General features: G+C 36.4%; 1 protein-coding gene across 5 annotated transcripts in view; it reads right to left on the bottom strand.

The window, feature by feature from the left end:
* Window positions 1-19853, bottom strand: part of HMG20A (high mobility group 20A) — a 68690-nt gene that overhangs the window by 39953 nt on the left and 8884 nt on the right. The window lies entirely within an intron of this gene.

A 19853-nucleotide genomic window follows, 5' to 3' on the forward strand; every position in this document is an offset into this window, starting at 1 on the left:
CACTACTGTGAACAGTAAAATGAAATTCAGTTGTCCTCACAAAACAAATAAGACACAATTGCAATGTACTTAATATAACAGTTTAAAATGGAGAATATTTAAAACTCAGAATTATATTTATATATTTTGCTTTTATTTTTTAAATTTATTAAAATTTTTTTAAATGTTTATTGATTTTTTAGAGAGAGAGAGAGAGAGAGTCAGAGAGACAGACAGACAGACAGACAGGCATAGGGGGAGACACAGAATCTGAAGCAGGCTCCAGGCTCTGAGCTGTCAGCACAGAGTCTGACGCGGAGCTCGAACTCACAAACCATGAGATCGTGGCCTGAGCTTAAGTCAGATGTTAAACTGACTGAGCCACCCACCCAAGTGCCCCTCTATATTTTGCTTATAAATCCTAAATTGTCACAATGCTCAGGGCTTCAGTAAATCAAATGGCTACCCAATTCATATTTGACATATATCATGCTCTACAAGTCCAGTTTCCTAGGAACATTTTTCCCTTAAGTAACCTACCCAATATGATAAGGCCTGCCCTTCATACACAGGGCCTCTAGGCTCTCACTCTACCCAAGCAATTCAGACCAAGTGGATGGATGTTACCTTCCTGGTTATTATAAGCTTATGATTTTGTTTCCATTGTTTTCAGGTAACAGAAAAACAGGTTTAACACCACTTTAGTTGTAACTCTAACTGAAGAGTAACCAGACTAATTAAATCACCTCAAAGATTCTTGTGTTTAGTGTATTTACTAAAATCTGACAAAATCTGTATTTCCAGAGTTGCCTACTGCTGTTGCGAGACTCACTTGTCCAGTAAGGCAGGACTAGGTCCCAGGAAGTAAGAATGTATACAATGATTTATTTTGCTCTTCCTTCTGCATTAAATACATCTACTTCCTTGTGTTAGTGCAAATTACTTCTGTCAAGAACAGAAATCCACTATGCAACCAAGTAGAGGCATTATATGATTATCTGCTTTCAATACTTTCATATGTAAAATGGGGCTGATACCTTCCCTACTTAACTCAAAAAGATGTTGTAAAGGACAAATAAATATTTCTTTACGTGCTCTGCAAACCATAAAAGAACGTGAAAGCTATTTTTGCTAATCACGTTACAAAGTTTTCAACGAAATATTTACGAGAAAGTATACTATACAGACTATAATTATATTAGGGGTGCCTGGGTGGCTCAGTATGTTAAGCGCCCCACTTCAGCTCACATCATGGTCTCACGGTTCATGGGTTCCAGCTCTGCATTGGGCTCTCTGTGCTCTCTGCTGTTAATGCAGAACCTGCTTCTGATACCCTGTCTTCCTCTCTCTCTGACCCTGCCCTGCTCAAGCTCTGTCTCAAAGATAAATACACACTAAAAAAAAAAAAAAAAAAGTTACTGTGGGGATCAATATTTCTTTATGTGCTCTGCAAACCAAAAAAGAATGTGAAAGCTATTTTGCTAATCATGTTACAAAGTTGTCAACGAAATATTTATGAGAAAGTATTATACAGACTATAATTATATTAGAAGACCAGATACAAAAGAAATAGATTGTAAGGAAACCAAAATACTCAAAGTAATTATGTTAGGGTGGTAGAATTATGAATAATTACTTTCTACTTTGTTTTAACTTTCCAACATCCAGTAATATGGTCATGTTACTTTATTTTCTTTAATGATTAAACAAAATTTTTTTAATGTTTATTTTATTTTTGAGAGGAGGGAGGGGCAGAGAGAAAGGGGGCAGAGGATGCGAGGCAGGCTCTGTGCTGACAGCAGAGAGCTTGATGCAGGGCTCGACTGTGAGATCATGACCTGAGCAGAAGTTGGCCACACAGGCGCCCTAATGGTTATGTTACTTTAAAAAGAGGAGGGGCGCCTGGGTGGCGCAGTCGGTTAAGCATCCGACTTCAACCAGGTCACGATCACTTCAACCAGGTCACGATCTCGCGGTCCGAGAGTTCGAGCCCCGCGTCGGGCTCTGGGCTGATGGCTCAGAGCCTGGAGCCTGTTTCCGATTCTGTGTCTCCCTCTCTCTCTGCCCCTCGCCCGTTCATGCTCTGTCTCTCTCTGTCCCAAAAATAAATAAACGCTGAAAAAAAATTAAAAAAAAAAAAAGAAAAAAAAATAAAAAGAGGAAATGCCATCAAGAATCCTAGACTTTTTTCTTTTTTTAAGAGACAGAGGAAGAGAGAGAAAGAATCTTAAGCAGGCTCCACGCTCAGTGTTGAGCCCAATGCAGGGCTCAATTCCACGACCCTGGGATCAGGACCTGAGCCAAAATCAAGTCGGTTGCTTGACCAACTGAGCCATCCAGGCACCCCCAAGAATCACAGGCTTTTTAAACTTAAATTTTAATCTGACACACAATATATGAATACACTTTCTTTTCTAACATTTGACTACACATAAAGCTAAAATTCTCTTTGACCAGATTCTCTCCACCCCCCTCTCCAGAAAAATACACCATTAGAGGAGTTAACAGCTGAAAGGAGTTACTGCTGAAAGGAGTCTTAGAGAGAATTTCTAGTGATATATTCATTTTCTCTCTTTCTCAAATCAGAATTAGCCCTACAGGGCAGAGAAGAGTAAATATGTCTAGCAGGAAACGTATGAGGGTATAGTTTATGAACTTTGTGTTTTATATTAAAAAATTCATTTAAATTCTGCATTCAATTTTATGAAACTGTTTATCTTAACACATGAATGTTTGAAACTACAGGAGACCAGGGGAAAGCATCTTGTACTCTTAAAATAGTAATATATTTCCTTATGAGTGCAATACCACATAGCACAGATTAGGTTTGCTTTCCTGAGAGATAACAGAGAGATTCTGATACTGAGAAAAAGAAGTGTTGTGACTTCCTCTTTCTTCTCTACCATGCAGCAATATAATGACAAATCCTGCTATTGTCTAGAAGTGTATGGTTTACTCAATTTATACTCTGTTAATTTTCCAGATAAAATTATATGACAACACACTGCAATTATCATACAAAAATCTCATTTAATTATGGGAAAACAATCCATGACCATGAGTTTAATATGGCTTGGCATCTCCCTAAAAGGTTTAATTCTGAACATTACAATACATCTGAGGTTGATAAATGTATATTCTTATGTCACTGGTAGAAAAAGTAACAAGCTTTTTATAAATAAGTTATCATTTTACTTCTTACTAATATATCTTCAGATATACTTCAAACAGAATATATTTACTCCATCTCCAATTCCACTGTCATTTCTTTCCCTTCAGAAATTTGACTCCAAATCTGGTTAGATGAAAAAGCTCATCATTACAGTGTTTTTCCACAGAAGCATCTTCTCTGGAGGCATTTATTCTTATTACAAAGTCTCTTGAAATATCTAATTTGGCTCTGGGTGTTTAGTAACATTAGCATATTTAAAAGAAAAAATTGGTAACTTAAAATCAAGATGTACCAATGTGAACTATGAGGAAATTCTACAACAAATTCACTCACAATTTTAGTGGCGGAACCGAAGGACTTCAAATTTTTGAGAAAGAATTATGTGCTGTATGAACTACTTAGCAGGGCAACCTGAGGCAACAGAAAGAGCTGCAGAATCAGGGAGTCTGGTTCTGAGTTCAGGCCATGCCACCAACTAGCTGTGTCTTCTGGGACCATTAAACTGATCTGGCCCAAGTTTCTTCATCTGCTAATGAAGGACAAAATCAATTCTAAATTTGTTTAGGTGCCACACCATGACTGAACACCATGAAAGAACACATTAAACTAAGTGACAGAACTAAAAACAATTCTATAGGAATATATTAAAAATCCAATATTTATTTCTTTATATAATAAATTTATATAAATATATATTATAAATATAATTCTATAACTTATACATAAATTTATAATAATTTACATACATTACAAAATCAAACCATAACCATGGGGGCACCTGGGTGGCCCAGTCAGTTGGGCATCCAACTCTTGATTTCATTTTTTTTTTTTTAAATTTTTTAACATTTATTCACTTTTGAGAAACAGGGCACAAGCAGGGGTAGGGCAGAGAGAGAGGGAGACACAGAATCTGAAGCAGGCTTCAGGCTCTGAAATGTCAGCACAGAGCCCGTTGCGGGGCTCGAACTCACGAGCTATGAGATCATGACCTGAGCCGAAGCTGGACACTCAACCAACTGCCACCCAGGCGCCCCTGACTCTTGATTTCAGCTCAGGTCATGATCCCAGGGTTGTGCAACCGAGTCTCGTGTTGGGTTCTGCACTGGGCATGGAGCCTGCTCAACATCCTCTCTCTCTCTCTCTCTCCCCCTCTCCCTCTCCCTCTACCCCTCTCCCCTGCTTTCATGCTCTTTCTCTAAAATAAAAAAAAAAAGAAAAATCATAACCATGAATATACATGTACATAAACAAAGTTCTTTAAGCACAGTATGCATTTCTGAATTCTTCTGTTAGTATTTATTTGCTATCTGGAAGTGAGTCATGGTTAATACTGAAGGCTCTATTATCAGACTGTCTGGATTCAGATCCCATCTTTTATTTTTTAGCTATGGAAATTGGGCAAGTTAGTATCTCTGAACCTGTTCTTTCACCTGTAAATGAGGATAATAATAGTGCCTACTACAGAAGTTATTTGAAGAATTAATCCATGTAAAGCAAGTAGTATGGTATCTATCACACGGTAAGAGCCTAATAATGATAGCAGTAATAGTGGCAAGCATTTGTATTATTTATTAAGTAACAGCACTATTCTAAGGGTTTTACATGTATTATCCCATTTAATCCTCACAACTACCATATGAGGCAGATACTACCATTAGCCTCTGTTTTATAGTGAACAAACTATTCACACAGAGGATAAGTAATATAACCAAATTAACTGTGACAGTCATTATAGCTATTTACAAATATTTTTAGTTCTCCTTTCAGGAATAGAGTAAGATTACGCCATGGAACTGAGAGAGTCAACTCATATATTTCAATGGAGTTTCTGTCATCATCCTTGCCTAACTGACCAAAAATAGTGTAGCCCTGTTAACCCACTTTGGACAAGTAGCATGAGTGAGGAAAAAAGCCACTGAGATTCCATAGTGGTGTTGTTACCAAAGCAGTAACTAAGTCTATCCTGATAGTAAATTTCAGATTTGGTATCATAATTATCTACTTATTCACAGCTAATGCTGAAAGTTTAAGAATTAGGTTATGGGAGGGGCGCCTGGGTGGCTCAGTCAGCTGAGTCTGACTCTTAGTTTCAGCTCAGGTCATGATCTCACAGTGTGAGTTCGAGCCCCACATCGGGCTCCGTGCTGACAGCGTAGAGCCTGCTTGGGATTCTCTCTCTCTCTCTCTCTCTCTCTCTCTCTCTACCCCTCCCCCACTCACTCTCTGTCTCTCTCTCTCAAAAATAAATAAAGAAAACTTTTTTAAAAAAAGAATTAAATTATGGGAGAAAATAAAACAATTCTATGCATTTCTTTTTTTTTTTGTTTTGATGTGTGAACCAATGAAAGTTTACCATTATCTACCTTAGTATCAGAATTTAAGAATTATTGGTCAAAATGTCTTCATAATCTTGGGTTAGGCAAAGACTTTATTTTTATTTATTTAAAAAATTTTTTTTGTTTAACGTTTATTTATTTTTGAGAGACAGAGAGAGACAAAACATGAGTGGGGGAGGGGCAGAGAGAGAGAGGGAGACACAGAATCTGAAGCAGGCTCCAGGCTCTGAGCTGTCAGCACAGAGCCCAATGTGGGGGTTGAACCCATGAACCCATGACCTGAACTGAAGTCGGACATTTAACCACTTAATCAACTGAGCCACTCAGGCGCCCCTAGGCAAAAACTTTTTAAAGAGGAAGCAAAAGGCACTCACCAGAGAAGAGAAAAATGATAAACTGGAGTTCACCAAAATTAAGAACATCTGTTCAGCAAAGATCATATTTTTTTTTTTTAATTTTTTTTTTTTCAACGTTTATTTATTTTTGGGACAGAGAGAGACAGAGCATGAACGGGGGAGGGGCAGAGAGACAGGGAGACACAGAATCGGAAACCGGCTCCAGGCTCCGAGCCATCAGCCCAGAGCCTGACGTGGGGCTCGAACTCCCGGACCATAGCAAAGATCATATTAAAAGTAAAAAAGTAAGCCACACACAGAAATAATATTTGTAACATGTACATCCCCTAAAGACTCATATTCAGAATGTAAAAAGAACTCCTACAAATCAGTAAGGTGAAGAGAAATGATCCATTTTTTAAAAAAGGGGATACAAAATAAAGCAAGTACTTCATAAAAGAGCCCATCTAAATGATCAATAACCGTAGAAAAAGAAACACTACAGCTTATTCACCAAAATGGCTAAAATAAAAGACTGACAATACACAGTGTTGATAAGCATGAGGAGGAAATGAAATTCTCCTATGTTGCTGGTGGGAATTTAAATGTGCACAATCACTCTGGAAAACTGGCAGTAACTGCTAAAATTAACCTATCCTATGAACCAGCAATTGCATTCCTAGTAATATATTCTAGAGAAAGGAGTACTAATGTTCATCAAAAGACATGTATAAGAATGTGCATACATTTATGCACATACATTTAAGAATGTGCATATATTTAATAATAGCCCCATTATTAAAAACAGGTTCAAAATGGAACCAACCCATTTCCATCAACAGTGGCAAGGATACATTATGGTATATTTCCACAACGAGATCGGCACAACATCTGCACAGATTGAACTACTGCTACATGCAACATAAATGAACCTCACAGACAAAAGGATGTCAAAAGAAACCGGACCCAGAGAGCAAATATTCTGTGAATCCATTTATGTGATGTTCAAGTACAGATAAAATTACTCTTTGGGGCACAAATCAGCATAGCGGTTATCTAGGGTAGGGGGAAAGAGGGTACTGACAGGAGAGCCTTCTGAAGTGCTGGAAATATTCACTGGTGCCTATATATGTACAGATTTGTTGACTTGTTCATTTAACATTTGTGCACTTTACTGTTTTAAAGTTAGAAGGAAAAAAGGAAGCATTCGTTTAGGTAAGAATTCCAGGACTGACAGTTCCCACAAAGATCATCAGGTCTAACTACACATCCAAGGTTCAGGTCCCAACCTGAATGCTTCTCTTGAGAATGTCTGAAAGGCTCTGACCATTAGGATTTTCTTCATGATGAACTCCAAATCTATTCCTAAGGAGCTCCTGCCCTTGGGTTCTCATTCTACTCCTTTGGGGAAAAATAGAACAAGTGTTCTTGCTCCCTCTTCTAAATCATATTCCTTCAGTTATCCCAATGCTCTCTGATGCCTGCTGAGATTCCTTTCAGCTCTAAAAATTCTAGAATTCTGTATTTTTATTAGTCCATATTTCTTTCATTTGCTTTCTCAGCATCTCTGTTGAACTCTACTCTTTCAACCAAAGTATTCTAAAGTTAAGCTTCAACCTGAGTTGATTACTAGCTTGTAGATCTTTAATCAAAATATGAATTTTAAATGTAGGTCAAAATTTACAGTATATAGCTGGTCACATCTGTATGCTTATGAGAGCAGGAAGGAACATCTCTCAATGATTAACACATTAGAATACCACAGTTCCTTATGAAAGATACCTAACTCACTTGGATTTGGAGAATGTCTACCACCAAATGTTTAGGCAGGGACGATGAGAAGTGTATTTCTTAGATAAAAAATAAGTCAAGTCAGGGGTGATTATTTTGGCCAGTACATACCAAATAAGGACGAATATATAGAAAGCACTGGTTATGTCTAAAGCGATGAATCAGAGCAGACTTCATGAACAAACATAAAAGTGTTTCTCTAACCTCAAAGAGCCAATTGAAGCATTGTGTATTTTAATGTCTCTACATTAAAAGTCTATAAAGTTCAGGAGATAAATATAAAACAAGAATGAGATTTTTTTCACACTCAAGATAACGTATGTTCTGGTAGTACTCAGGCATTCTGTTCAAAAAGCCAAACACAGGGTACCTGGGTAGCTCAGCCAGTTGAGCATCTGACCCTTGGTTTCGGCTCAGGTCATGGTCTCACAGTTTGTGGGTTCGAGCCCTGTGTTGGGTTCTGCGCTGACTGTGCAGAGTCTGCTTGGGATTCTCTCTCTCCCCCTCTCTCTCTGCCTTTACCCAGCTTGTGTGTGCACTCTCTCTCTCAAAATATATAAACATTAAAAACCAAAAAAAGGAACTGCATTAAAAAAATTAAAAAGTCAACACTAAAAGTTTGCTTGTATTATCATTTCATATCTGTGATTGCCCCTTTATACAGCTACAATCTCATAGTCTTACCATTTTGTCCTTTATTTCACAGACTAATCAAGACAGATTTAAGATTATCTACAGATCATCTGCAACATGAATTATGCAAAATAAAATATATTCATTTCATGACTCTGGGGAAGTTTTGAGGCAGAATATAAAGTAAGAACAAGAAGGAAAATCTACCAACAGTAATGCTTTATTATTTGTTTTTTAAAGTTTTAATGTTTATTTATTTTTGAGAGAGAGAGAGAGAGAGAGAGAGAGAGAGAGAGAGACAGAGCATGAGTGGAGGAGGGGCAGAGAAAGAGGGAGACACAGAATCCGAAGCAGGCTCCAGGCACCAAGCTGTCAGCACAGAGCCCGACGCAGGGCTTGAATCCACAAACTCCGAGATCATGACCTGAGCCAAAGTTGGGACGCCCAACCGACTGAGCCACCCAGGTGTGCCAATAATGCTTTACTGGAATCTGAGAGAAAAAATCTTGCATGGCTGTGCTCTCCAAGACCAAAGGTGCCATGAAACTGATGTTTTTATGGATCTGGCACAGAAATATGGATGGATTAAATGCCTGAAGACAGTGAAGGTCATCTATCAGACTGAACCAGGGAAATCCTACACACAAGTAAAGATTCTCATCAGCAACAATGAACTGAACGCTTAAACTGCACACTGCTCAATGATGCACTGATTTACAAAGGAGAAAACTAAATGTGCTAGGATAGCCAAGTGAGTTTAGCATTTGACATCCAACTCTCACACTTTTCTGAACTCCTCTGGAGGTACTGACTTTTTATTCATCTAACGCTTGGCACTTAAACTCTATTATCAGGGATCTTCCTTTCATGTGCTATAGGCAATTTACACTTAACAGCTATAAAACTGAATCCATCATCTCTTCCCCCAAATCTATTCCAGCCCCCATGTTCTCCATGTCAGTTGAGAGTACTCCACTCTGTCACTAAAGCAAAAAACCTGGAGTCCTTTTCAGCCATTTCCCCTGCTCTTCCCACCACACTGAATCTCCTACCAAGCCCAGCTGATTCTGTCCTCTCTTCTGTGTTCCTGTTATTATGCCCCAGTTAAAGCCTTTAGTTTTCTTGGCCTGAGTACACCAACAGCCTCCTACCTGTCCTTCCTGCCACCAATCTGTTTCCATACAGCTGCCAGTGATCATTCTAGAATATAAGTCTAATCATGCATATCACGCCTTGTTTAAAATTATTCAAGAGGCTACCCACTGTCTTCAAGTGTTTTTTTTTTTTACTATTTTCTTTTTAAATTTCTCTGTAAGTATAAAAGTTATGTTTGTTTTGAGTGTTTAAATTTCAAATTTTTTACAATACGAATACATTATTTTATCATTAGAATAAGCAATAACATTTGGCTCCGTAATGGCGAATGATCACCTTAAGCCAGTTTTGAGATCAGGAGAAGGAACCTTGACGTGTTTATATGAAATAGAACACAAAAAGTTTAAATTAAAACAACATTAAAAACAACTATATCTTCCCTACACTGAAATCACATCTTTAGTACCCTCTATTTGTACTCACAGGTAATATCTCACAAATTTACCCTCTAGGGTGTAAGATGCATCTGGTTTGCCAATAAGACTGTTACATGGAGCTGGTAAATACTCAGTAAAAAGTTCAGCCTTGACCTTCTTAGTAAATAAAAGAACAATAAACTATATCAAATAGCTTCTGTCCATGAAAGCAACACAATTATGAAAAGATAAAATAAATGAGTATCATAAGATTTAATGCTTCATATATACCTTTAGTTCTATTTATGATGGAGTTTACTCTTAATTTTTGAACTGGGAGATTATTTTCCACAGTATCATACATATTTAAACACATGTTTAAATTAGCTCTTCAAATTAACAAGTTACCAGACTAATTTCTAGTCTCTCCCATAACTGTTTATTTAAGTTTATTTATTTTTGAGGGAGAGGGAGAGACTGTGCGTAAGCAGGGGAGAGGCAGAGAGAGAATCCCAAGCAGGCTCTGTGCTGTCAGCACACAGCCCAACACAGGGCTTGAACCCATGAACTGTGAGATCATGACCTGACCTGAAATCAAGAGTCGGATGCTTAACCAACTGAGTCACCTAGGTGCCTCTCTCCCATAACCTTTTAACCACAGTATCTATGTTCTTTCCTGCAATACATTTCTATTACTATCAACTCCAAAATCTCTTGACAGTGAATGCCATTCAATATTATTATACATGCACTGCCAAGTAAGGTAGGAGAAGCTGTTAAACCAACTGAGATCCCATGAGGCCAGTTAAATTTCAATCTGCCTTCTAGGCTCCCAAAACATGGCAGCACTATTGTAGTAAAGTAGGTTATAAGTTTTGGGCGATGTGATTTCCTTGAAAGACAAAGAGCAGAATGTAGAGCAGACTATTACAGGTCATAGCAAAGTAAGTTCAGATCTGTAGCTACAATTTATTTTTTTATCATGCATACTTACTAAGTACTGAAACAATTAAACATGAAGCTCAGCTAAGAGTTGAACACACCAGGTTAAACACATGCTTAAGGAACAGTTTGGAAGAAAAAAAAAAAACAGGAAATGATTTAATTAACAATGTAAGTGCTTAGGAGGAAAAAAGCTCTCACAATCATTATACTATACTCAAAAAATGATAAACCACTGAATTTAAATCCACTTAATCTATTTGAAAAACAGCATTTTGAATTTCAAATCTTTGAACTCAAGCCTCCTATCAGATGATATCAACTGTTGACTAACAAGATGGTGTCCTTGATATATAAAAATGGTTGCTTTACTATTGGCTAAGCATTTTCTATTTTTTAATAATAAAGATGCAATTACATCAATTCATCCTTAGTCTTCCACTCCCTTGGAGCAGCAATATTCATCTATAGGCTAGCACTCTAAGGTAGGATGCAAATAGAGATCAATTCCAATCCTATGCACCAGGATTATTTTATTACATCACAGACATTAAGCTGCACACAAAAATTGAGTTGTAATTTCTAGTGTGATAAAGTTTTACTTATCTAAAAAAAACATTAAACTCTTTGCAGAAATGACTACAACTCTAGAAATGGTGACACAGGCATAATAGGGAAGATTGTAAACAATGTATTTACGCTACTCCTTACCAATGATAGTGTTAAACAAATCAGAGAAGACACATAATTAGTGATGCCTGAAAGCTATGAAGATATGGTTGGCCCAAGTCTTTCTTGGTACAATAAATGAATCTGTACACTATCCTCAGTATCATGTACTGCTAGAGAAAGATTTTAATTAAACGCCAGGGAGAAGAAACCTGCCAATTAGAATTTTCCAAGTAGTTTGTTTTGCTAGGAAATAAACGGGTAGCAGCTGACATTGTCTTTCTGGCAAAACAAAGCTGCTCTTTCCCCTTTTTTGAAATAAACATAAAAACCATTATGTTTATTTAATACACTCCCTAAATTGGCAATTAGCTTGAGAAGACTGTTCTTACATATGGCAGAGTTCCCTGTACTTGAAACTCCCCACCCCCTCTATAACCATAATGTACCACATTTATATATTGCTGTAATAGTATAGAAAGAAATTCAAATATTCCTCTAATATATTATTTCACTAGCTCTAGAGTCACTAATCTACATTTTAAAAACCTGAAGAAAAAGCTGGCAGTAGCAACCAGAGGATTGTGAAATTCAGAAAGTTAATTAGTCATACCTGAGAGCAGACATTTTAAAACTCCTATGAGTCCTAATTTCATTGATATGAAAATAGCTATGAATGTCTGGTAAATGTGCAAATATCAATAAATAGATAAGGTTTAAAAATTATTTCATTAACAGAAAATTAACAATTAACTCTCTAAAGGGAGAGTAATGATGATGACAATGATGTCAGAAACTTTTCTAAGCACTCAAAATCCTCATTCCTGTTCTATTCCCCTTTCTCCACCACAGCCCTGAACCTACATAATTAGATGCACAATAAACATTTGGCATTTTTTTTTCAACTTATGGGAGAATTCTAAGTACAATATTTAGATTTTAGACATAAAGAATGCCTCATTTACAGTACATTAAGAAATATGATAAATCCTTAAAACTGTTCCTCTTGAAATGAAATTTATCTGGCCTAAAATTGGTAGTAAACAGGAATTTTTTTTTCATGTTAGTGGCCTGAACACTGCTTCAAATTGTTGGACTTACCATTTTCTACCAAATATACAATTTGGCATCTCATTTTATTGAAATTAGCTTAGAAACCATAAAAATTTTAATTAAAAAGTAAGTCTAAGATGAAGAAAACAAACACAAGCTCTTAAGAAAATAAAGAATATTCTGTAATACCAAATCATGATAGGTCTGTATAGCTTATAAAACATACATGAAGACATAAGTATTATGAAATGTAGTTGTTTTTGCCTTGTGATTAAAAGGCGTGTCATATACTTATTGTGGTGGCATTTTGACATATTTATACGACCAAAGCAGCTAATAATCTTTACACAAACAATATTGTCAATCTCAGCAGTAAGCAAATGCAGTTAGACCACCTTTCCTTTTTAGTGCCCTAAGAATTACAAGAAAAAAAAAAAGGAATTACAAGAAAAAAAATTACTTAGTCAAGATTGCCACTGAGAACACTTTACCTCTAGTTTTTAAGAGCTTTAACCTAAGAAATGTGGGCAGGCATAGTCCTCTTTGGGGGCTTAAATAAAATCTGCCCACAACTGACAGTTCAGCTTACCACATAAAATATACATCACCGAGAAGACTGACTTACCATCAAAAATGGTCTCCAGGCAATACAATGATTACGCGGTGCCTTTCTCAGAGAGCAATTCTGAAGAAATAAAGGACTAAACCAAAGGGAACAAGTAACCCCTTCATGCTCCCAGGGTATAGGCACACATATGAAATGGTTCCTGACCTATACTTTACCTAAGGGGGCGTGCTATCTTTTCTCATTTACCATATTTACTAAACACATAACATGGGCATTTATTTAAGATACCAGACTACACCGGGGAACAAAACAATCTCTGTTGCCACAAACGTGATGGTTTGAGGTGAAAGACATCAAACAAATAGACCAATAAATAAAAATTAAAATAAAAAAATTCTATGAAGGAAAACAGCACACTATAAAATAATAGAAGTTGTCATTTAGACAGGGCACTTCTCCAAGGAGGGGGAGTGGAATGTTAAATAGGTACATTCCATGCTGAATAACTAGCTTTATCAGGCCTTGAGGTGAGAAAGAACTTGGTGCTTTGGAGGAAGTGAGAGAAGGCTGCAGAAAATTATAGGAAAGGAGAGCAGTAAAGAGAGAGGCAAAAACTAAATTCTGCAGAGATGTGGGGTTATGTTAAAGATTTGGGTTTTCTCCAAAGCATAAGAGCAAACCTAGAAAGAATTTTAAGGAAAGACATGATATATTTATACTTTTGAAAGGATCATTCTAAGTTCTGTGTGAAGAATGGACTAACAGGTAGTAAGAATGGATCTAGAAGGATCCATTGGTGGTGCGCGTGGGTGGCTCAGCTGGTTGAGTGTCCGACTCTTGATTTTGGCTCAAGTCATGATCTCATGGTCGTGGGATCAAGCCCTGCATTGAGCTCTGTGCTGAATGTGGAGCCTGCTTGGGATTCCCTGTCTGCTACCCTCCTCCCCAAATAAATAAATAAACAAATATTAAAAAAAAAAAAAAAAAGACTAGTTGTAAGCTATTGCAATAGTCTACCACAAAACGATGGTGGCTTGAAATAGGGTGCTGGGAGTGGAGATGTAGCATAGAGGGTGAATTCAAGATCTATTCAGGAAGCAAAATCAATATAATCTAGTAGTGGTCTGGATGGGCGTGTGTTTGTGTATGTTCATGCATGCGCATGTGCATGGTAATGAAAGGTCTTAAGAATGATACAAGATGTTTAATTAGGAAGTTAGTAAATATTTTTGGAGTTCAGATTTCTAGACATCAGGAAGACCAAAGATGTAGAAATACAGAAGGAACAAGAGCTTAACCCTGAATATGTTCACTGTAAGATGCTGTTGAGATAAATATCAAGTTGGAAGCTGGCTACGAGACCCTAGAGCTCAGAAGTCTGGACTGGAGATAGGAATTTAGGAATTTTCAGCACATATGGCAGCTGGTATTTTAAGTCAAGAATGTAAGAGATATCCTGGGGAGAGATGGTAGAATAAGAGTATTGAGTCCGGAGGAACTCCTTAATTAGAAGATGAACAGAGGAGTTCGCTAAGGTGTCCCAGAAGACATGAACAGAGGCAGTCAGAAAACCAGGAGTGAATGGGTCAGAGTACTTGAAGAAAAAAAGATAAACCCAAATGTTGCTGAGGTAACATGAGAATGTGAAAAATGTCTGTTTTTTGGCAACATGGAAGTTACTAGTGATCTGGCAAGAACCCTTTTGATGGAGTGGTAGGTGTAAATAGTGTGTGGGGTGTCTAGAAAAATAACATAACCTTTAAAATCATTTGGAAGAGGTTAAGTAAACTAAATGATAGAAATTGTAAGTGCATACCTTGTGAAAAGTATGACTTTCACTTGCCTTGTAACCCCTCCCATTCTCTATCCCCATAAAAGTAACTAGTGTGAGTTCTAACACCATAAATTTGTTTTGTTCATTTTTGAACTTAATCCATACACTATATATTAATCTTTGTCTGGCTTCTTTTGTTCAGCAATATGCTTGGTAATCATCCATGTTGTTACAAGAATAATTTATTCACTCTTTCTGCTATTAAGGCTATTAATAATGCTACTATGAATACCCTTGTTCATTCTTGCCTTTGGTGAATGTATGTATAGATTTTTGTTGGGTATGCACCAGGCATAGCTACATTAGAGGATACATGTATGTTTACTTTTAGAATATACAGCCAAAGTGACTTCCAAAATAGTTATAATGATTTACATACACATCTACCAGTAGCATGAGTTTCAGTTGTTCCACAGCAACAGTACTTGACATTGTCAGTCTTTTAAAATTTTAGCCATTTCATAGGTATGCAGTGGTATCTCACTATGGTTTTGATTTGAATTTATTCAATGATTAACAATTAATGGATGCATATTGGTCTTTGGATAATTTCTTTTGTGGAGCACCTTTCAAGTATTTTGTCCTTTTTGAAATTTGATGGTCTTTTTTCTCTTACTGATTTTATTTTATTTATTTATTTTTTATTTTTTTTTCAACGTTTTTATTTATTTTTGGGACAGAGAGAGACGGAGCATGAACGGGGGAGGGGCAGAGAGAGAGGGAGACACAGAATCGGAAACAGGCTCTAGGCTCTGAGCCATCCGCCCAGAGCCCGACGCGGGGCTCGAACTCACGGACCTCGAGATCGTGACCTGGCTGAAGTCGGATGCTTAACTGACTGCGCCACCCAGGCGCCCCTCTCTTACTGATTTTAAAGAGTGCCACAAGTCCTTTACTGGATACATGGATTACAAGTCTGTCTTCTCACTCTGTGACTTGTTTGTTCACTCTTATAATAGTGTCATTTGATGAACAGAATTTCTTAATTTTAATAAAGTCCCATTAATCAATCTTCTCCTTCCTTTTTGGATCTTTACCTATTCCAAGATTGTTAGGATGTTTTCAGTTTTTCTCTAAAATTTTATCTTTAACATTTAGATTTATGATCCAACTGGAATTGATTCTTGTTGTGAGGCAGGAATCAAGATTCATTTTTTTTCTCCCCACATGACCCAGCACTATTGATTGAAAAATCCATTCTTTCCCTACTGTACTGCAGTGCCTTTGCTGTCATAAGTAATCACATATATGGTACAATGTTTCTGGACTCTTTATTTTGTTCCATAGATCCATTTGTCTATCTCTGTGCAAATATGATGCTAATAACTGTAGCTTTATAGTAAACCCTGTCACTTGGTAATGAAAGTCATCCAGCTTTGTTAAGATTTCTTAACTACTCTTCGTCCTTTTCATGTCCATATGGATTTTAAAATCAATTTGTGGGGTGCCTGGGTGGCTCAGTCAGTTGAGATCTGACTCTTGATATCGGCTCAGGTCATGATCTTGTGGTTCCTGAGTTTGAGACACGTGTCAGGCTCCGTGCTGGCATTGTACAGCCTGCTTGGGATTATCTCTTTCTCCTTCTTTCTGTGCCCCTCCCCCGCTCATGCACGTGCATTCTCTCTCAAAATAAACTTAAAAAATGAAATCAATTTATCACTTCCTCTTTCTACCCTATACCTGGCATTTTTTTAGGATTCTACTTAAGCTATAAAACAATTTGGGAAGGAGTTAATCTTCACAGTACTGAGTTTCCCAATGTGACTACAGATTATTAGCTCTTAATTTCTGTCAAAGTCTCTGTCAAAAGGTCTTGCAAGACTTAAGTTCGATTTTTTTTTATTCAACTGTAAATGGTACTGTTTTTATAAATTTCATTTTCTAAATTTTTGTTGCTTGTATATAAATTTTGTATTTTGACCTTACATCAAGTAGCCTTGCTAAATTCATTTATTAATTCTAATAATTTGTAGATTCTTTTGGACTTTCTACATTCCCAAGTAATACAAATGTATTACTTGGTTCATGAAAGACTGGCGTGTAAATATCTTCTCTCCAAATGTCATGGTTGGGTTTTGGCATCATGGCTTTGCTGATTTCAGAAAACAAGTTGGATTCTATTTTGAGTAGGACTGGAGTTATTTGTTCTTTAAACATTTATCAGATTTCACCAGTAAAGTCACCTAGGTATGGTTTTCTTTGCAAACAAAATTTAAAGAATGGATTCAACATTTTTAACAGACAGTATTCATATATTCCATTTCTTCAATGTGCCAATTTTGGTAAAGTATGTTTACCATTTCACCTAAAATTTAACTCTGCTTGCATAAAGTTGTTTATAATATCTCTTACCATTTTAACATCTGTAAAATTTGTAGAGAAATGTCTTCTTTTTCGTTCCTAACACTGTGTTCTCTTTTTTTCTTGATCAGTATTGATAAAGGTCTGCGCATCTTACTGATTTTTTAAAGAACAAACTTGGCTTTGTTGATATTTCCTATTGTGCATTTGTTTTCTATTTCATTAATTTCTACATTTCATAATTTTTTTCTATTTACTTTGGGTGTAATTTGCTGTTCTTTTCCCATTTTCTTGAGATGGATATTTAAATCACTGATTTTTTACTTTTTCTTTTCTAATACATGCATTTATACCTACAAATTTCCTATCAAATATAGCTTTAGAAGATTCAAATATATTTAGATATACTATATTTTCATTATCATTCTGTTGCAAATATGTTCTAATTCCATAGTGCTTTCTTTTTGATTCAAAGGGTTATTTGGAAATGTATTTTGTGGGGAGTTTACTAGCTACTTTTCTATATTTCTTACTTAATTCTACTGTGGTTAGATAACATATTCTGGATTGAATTGGTTGAGGCTTTCTCTATGGCCCATCATATGATCTATTTTGGCAAAAGATGTGCATGAACTTGAAAAAAAAAATTTTGAAGCTGTATTACTAGACACGTACAAACTTACAGCCCTTACATTGCTGACAGAATGACCCTTTTAGGGTGTGTGGCTGGCTATCGGTGAAGTGTGAGACTCTTGATCTTGGGGTTATGGGTTTGAGCCCCATGTCGAGGTTAGATTACTTAAAAAAATCTTAAAAAAATGACCCCTTTATAATTATGAAATATTCTTATTTCTAGTCATTCTTGTATTCAGGTCTACTGTATATTGCTATTAATATATATTATATATTATACCATGTATATTTTGTTTGGTGTTTATATGACATATGTTTTCCATTCTTTTACTTCCAGTCATTCTGGGTCTTTACATTTACAGTGTGTCTTTCATAAGCAGTACATGGTTGGATTAAAAACAAATCAATCTGACAATGATTGTGTTTTAATTATTTTTTAAATAAAATTTGGTTTCTACCTATTATGTTGTTATTGTTTCTGTCTCATCTGTTATATGTTCTTTTTCTCTTCTTTCCTTCTTTTGGATTAATCTAGTAACTTTTTATTCTGTTTTTCTCTTAGGTATACATTCATTTAGTGTTCTTTTATTGGTTATACAAGAGAAACATCATTGACTTATTTTAGTCTAATAAAACATTAGTAACTGTATTTCCCAGACAATGCTGGGACCTTAGTATATTTCATTTCCATTTACACTGATCCCACCTTTTGTGTTACAATTATCATACATTTTAAATTTATATATAGTTAAAACCCCAAAAGACATTATTGTTTTATATAGTCAATATTAATGTGGCTGTATCCATCAGTGACAGTCTACATGTAATAAGTTGTTTCAGTTATTTTTCTGGAAATCTCTTTATGTCTCATTTACTTTGGAACAACATTTTCATTGGGAATAGAATTTTAGACTGATAAACAATTATTTTTTTAAGCACTTTAAAGATTTCATTCCTCTGCTTTTTTGACCTCCATTATTTCTGTTAAGAAGTCAGATGACAGTTTTATCATTGTTCTTTTGAATATGAAGGGTCGTTAATTCTCTGGATACTTTCAGCAGTTTTACTACAAAGTGCCCAAGTTTGGTACTCCTTGCATGTATTCTGCTTGGGATTTATTGCACTTTTGAAACCTACGTCTTGATGTCTTTTCATCAGTTTTGGAAAATTCTCAGTCATTATGTCAAAAGTTTAGCTAAGCTACTCCATGGTATCGCTGCCTTGGTGTCCATTTTGTTTGGCCAAGCAGCCGGGGGCGGGGGGCTTAAACTGACATTCCCCCCTCACGAAAGCACATGCCTTAGACAGTAGCCTGTAGTGTCACACATAAATGTAAGTTCCTCATATGACTTCCCCAACAGCCCTTATAATAACAAGGCCTCCCAGGGCTTTCCTCTTATGTGCCTCCTAGGTAAGATCCCCTTGGGGCTTACCAAAATTCTTTTCTTTTGGTTTCAATTGACAAGTAGAGCCTTAGCCTGGGAAGTCCAAAACACTTCACCCATGGAATCTCATAAAAGCAGATGTCCCAGGTCCTGTGGCTCTATCTGCACCCTCCCTTGATCTTCCCATGTGGTCCCTCAAGGGATCTATCTTAGCATCTATTTTTTTAAATCTACTAGTCACAGTCTGTGCCTGATAATCTGGATTACTTCTTTAACTGTTATCATTGCATTTTCTCTCAATCCTACTATTTTCATATGCCTGATAATTTTTGCTCTCAAAGGTAGATCTTGTATATGAAAAATTATGGAAGCTTTGGATGATATTACTTCCTTCAGAGAGAAATCATCCTCTCCTCTGGAGAGGAACAACAGAATAGATCATTTTATTTCCATCTGAAACTGAACTGATTTGAAGTTAGGTGGCAATTTTTGTAGGGCTCCCTCTCTACCTCTAGTTTGCCAACACTTAAGGGTGTATGTAGTCCTTTAGGGAATCCTACTTGAGAGTCTGGGATGTTTATAGGTTCTTTCCTCCTTGGAGGGACCACAATTTTAACTTTTGTTTCTTAACATTATGAGATGGACAAAAATTTCACTCTGCTTTTCAGGGGTTTTGTGCTTAGCTTCTTAGCCTTTGACTCTGCGCAGCAA

Source organism: Puma concolor, chromosome B3 (genome assembly GCF_028749965.1).
Source record: "Puma concolor isolate L17-30 chromosome B3, mPumCon1.1.hap2, whole genome shotgun sequence".
Lineage (NCBI taxonomy): Eukaryota > Metazoa > Chordata > Mammalia > Carnivora > Felidae > Puma > Puma concolor.